General features: G+C 54.0%; 1 long non-coding RNA gene across 1 annotated transcript; it reads left to right on the forward strand.

The window, feature by feature from the left end:
* The first annotated feature begins 1,007 nt into the window (after positions 1–1,007).
* Positions 1,008–4,045, forward strand: LOC108491275. The gene is made up of 3 exons (XR_001872656.2): positions 1,008–1,084; positions 3,732–3,833; positions 3,960–4,045. It is a non-coding gene; the product is annotated as an uncharacterized LOC108491275 (long non-coding RNA).
* Positions 4,046–4,140: the final 95 nt, after the last annotated feature.

Genomic DNA, 4,140 nt, shown 5'->3' on the forward strand with positions numbered 1-4,140 from the left:
ATTCCCGCAAAGAAGAAGACCAGCCCACTGCCGCCCTTCACATTTGGTAGGAGCAAGCTCAACATGATGGAGTTCAGGATGAATCTCTGGTGAGTGCCCCCTTCCCAGGCAACCATCGCTGCTTGCTCCCAGAGAAGCCAGCGTGGGCACTGTGCTCATTTCTGTGCAGGGACAGAGCCTTGGGCCCTTCAGAAATTCACTGGATTCTGAGGTCAATGAGGAGTCTGGGGGGAGCGAGAGCAGGCTCAGGACTGTGTCATCTGGGAGATGATATTTGGAGACCCAGGCAGGGCCTGGCCTCCTTGGGGGAATGGTCTGGGCAGGGTGATGTATGTGCACCTGAACTCAGAGTGTGGACTGGTCACCAGCTCTGCTTCTGCCTGGCTTCTTGTTGGTGCTGCCTGGACGTGCAGGGAGGGGTATGGGGTTCATGGTAAACCGTGTCTTGGGGCTATGGCTTACTGTTGTAAGGACTGGCCAGGAAGTCCTTTGTCCACTAATCTGTTAGTCTTCAGAAGGCTTCAGGAAAAACGACCTGTGATGAGTGGGACATTGCTTGGGTCTGTGTTCTTTGTCCTGACTGATCTTGACCAAACTCAGACTCTTCAACATCCTTGTGTACCTACAGTGCCGACCATCTGACGGTGCTTCAGGCAGCCACAGGGGCATCTGAGGGCAGGTCTTCAGGTGTCTCTGGATGGAGAGTTAAATCACCTGCGTTGCATTCTGAGTAACATATTCATGTTACTTCTAGGGCCCTGAGTAGGAACAGACAGGGAAAGGGTGGCTGGTGCCCGAGGGAAAATCGTGCTTGGATTCTATGTTTCAGGAAACGAACTGGATGCATTAAGTTCCAGCAGCCCCTGAATAAGGATGCTAAACCCGGCGTCTTCTATACCTGTAAGCAGCCAGATATAAGTTCTTTCTTTAAGCCGAGGCACAGAAAGAGACTTCAGGGCCACATGATTTGTGTTGCATACAGGGTGGAGACACACCATCTACATCAACTTCCTGCCTGGGAAGAACTTCGCCATCGCCTACTTCAAGGACGAGGGATATGACTACAAGATGATGATGCTCATGGGTGCGTTCTAGAGCTTTCGAGTTCATGCGGGGGGTGGGGTGGGCTGCTGAAGCAGTGCTCACTGATGATCAGCACTGCCCACCTCCCTCTCATTTCTGCCCAGGGAGCCACTCCTGGTGTTCCTGGCCTGTAGATGGGAGAGAGGTTTACAAACTCTTGGCTGTCTCATCCTCAGATATCATGTGACCAATCCCAATACCTGAGGCTCAGGTTCACTCCTGACTCACTATGCTCTTGACCACCGTCTTCCTTCTCAGGGAGCCTTTGGCATAGTAATGCTGTGACAGGAAGTCTGTTTGGGGTCCATTGGCTTTTGGACACTTGGACAATCTTTTGGGACCTGTACTGTTGTCATGGTAGCAGGGGTGGGGTCCTGGCATCCAGAGGGTAGAGACTAGAGCACTGCCTAACACCTGCTAGGTATGGGATGACCTCCATAGAGTACTTACTGGTCTCCAAGCTCAGCAATACCTGACCTCCACCTGCCACCACCATCTGCCCCTGAGAGCTCCATCTCCATCCTGAGCCCCATCTCCATGCTTAGCCCCATCTCCATGCTGAGCCCCATCTCCATGCTGAGCCCCATCTCCATCCTGAGCCCCATCTCCATGCCAAGCCCCATCTCCATGCTGAGCCCCATCTCCATGCTGCGTCCCATCTCCATGCTGAGCCCCATCTCCATGCCGAGTCCCATCTCCATGCTGAGCCCCATCTCCATGCCGAGTCCCATCTCCATCCTGAGTCCCATCTCCATGCTGAGCCCCATCTCCATCCTGAGTCCCATCTCCATGCCGAGTCCCATCTCCATCCTGAGCCCTATCTCCATGCTGAGCCCCATCTTCATCCTGAGTCCCATCTCCATGCCGAGTCCCATCTCCATCCTGAGCCCCATCTCCATCCTGAGTCCCATCTCCATGCCGAGCCCCATCTCCATCCTGAGCCCCATCTCCATGCCGAGTCCCATCTCCATGCTGAGCCCCATCTCCATGCTGAGCTTTGTGGCTCTCAGTTCATGTCCAAACCATGCTGCATTCTCCAGCGCATTCCTAGGATCCGTCCTGACACAGAGTCCCCTGGGGTGCTTTGCTGGCTCTTAAGAGCACAGCATTTGGGATGGAGAGCTGGCTCAGCACTGGCTGCTCTTGAAGAGGACCTGGGTTCGATTCCCAGCATCCACATGGCAGCTAACAACTGCTCTGACTTCACCCCCTTCTGACCTCTGTAGGCATTGCAGGACACGGGTGCACTTACATACATTCAGGCAATACACTCATACACATAAAATAAAAATAAATAAAATATAAAAAAGAGCACAACATTCTCTAGCCAACCTCTCTTCTGCTCCCACTGTGGCACTGGCTAGACTACCCATGCCCCTAGGCTCCTAGGAGGCTCTGAACTTCCAAGGTCTCAGTGATGTGTGTGGGGTCTCCGCCTGGAAGAGTAAGACAGGAACAGAAATACCCAACCTGCTGACTGGCTCCACTTATGACCCCCGACCTCAGAGTCACTTATTATCAACTCACCTGCTGCCCAGACCTTCCCAGGCATTGGGTTACATCTCCCAGCCCTCCTCTTGGCCACTGATTCCAGTTCAGGGCAACAGTCTGCATCAAGGAGTGCCAGTGCAGGGTAGGAACATGGTGTGCAGGGGCCTCGGACTTGACCTGGGGCTGTTGTGTATATTGCCAGGCAGAAGGAGCCTAGTGGGCAGTCTCTACAAGACTAGGGGTCTCTACGGGGAGAGGCTGGGGCCGACGAGGATGCAAGGGAGGCACTGGAGGAGCCTGGATGAAAGATAGGCTCCTGCTCTGGAGGAGCTTGGGGGGGGTGATTCATGTATGGGCCCCTTCCCCCTACAGCTTCTGATCTCCCAATCAACCTCTCAATTGCTCCTCTAGGAGGAGCTGGGATGGGGTGGGTCATGGTGTCTGTGAGCCAAGGCTATCCCTCCTCTGTTTACCAAAGTAGGGGCAGGTGGGAGCCCTTTTCTGTGGAGTCTCAGGAGAAGGACCCCCCAGGTCTATCAACCTTGCAAGAGGCTTATCTGTCTGCTCAGAGGCTTGTGCCGCAACCATGATGTAGACACCATTACTTAAACTTGAAGGCTGGTCTCCTTCTCAGAAGGTTTAGGCTGGGATGCCTTCTCTCTGAGTTCCCCTGGGACTGCAGGCTTCAGTCTCTTAGTGTTCAGGGACCCCTGGAGCGGATGTGAACGAATTGCTCCTCTAGGAGGAGCTGGGATGGGGTGGGTCACGGTGCCTGTGATCCAAGGCTATCCCTCCTCTGTTCACCAAAGTAGGGGCAGGTGGGAGCCCTTTTCTGTGGAGTCTCAGGAGAAGGACCCCCCAGGTCTGTCAACCTTGCAAGAGGCTTATCTGTCTGCTCAGAGACTTGTGCCCCAACCATGATGTAGACACCATTACTTAATCTCGAAGGCTGGTCTCCTTCTCAGAAGGTTTCGGCTGGGATGCCTTCTCTCTGAGTTCCCCTGGAACTGCAGGCTTCAGTCTCTTAGTGTTCAGGGACCCCTGGAGCGGATGTGAACATCCAACCTGGGTGGAGGGTCCCTGGTCCCTCTCCTCACCAACTCATGCACTGTAGGGTCCTACATTCCCATACTCACCCTAACGTCATGTGCCTGCAGGCCGCAGCTTGGAGGCAGAGCCAGAGTCTGCAAGGATCTTTGAAGAGTTTGTCGAGAGCAAAGGGTTGAACAAGACTGAAATCGTTAGCCCTCCCCACCTTGGTATGTGAGGGGTTTTCATTATTTCTTGAACCCACTCACTTGGGACATGCACTTTGGGTGTTTCTTCCCTCTAAAATGGTGACCACATGAACACCCTTCTCTACCCCTGCCTTTCTGGGTCCTCAGATGCCTGTGAGTTACCCAGAGATTCGTAGTGCTTGGAGGGATGCTGCAGAAACCGCCTAGAACCAGGAGCGTGGGACATCCTGCAGGCAGAACTCCTCTGGGAAAGACAGGTGGTGCCATCCTCAGCTCCCAGGCCTCCATGCGACAGTTAATCTCAATGGTCAACTTGGTTGGATCGGAA

This window comes from Nannospalax galili, unplaced genomic scaffold (genome assembly GCF_000622305.1).
Source record: "Nannospalax galili isolate Female #2095 unplaced genomic scaffold, S.galili_v1.0 scaffold1421, whole genome shotgun sequence".
Taxonomy (NCBI): domain Eukaryota; kingdom Metazoa; phylum Chordata; class Mammalia; order Rodentia; family Spalacidae; genus Nannospalax; species Nannospalax galili.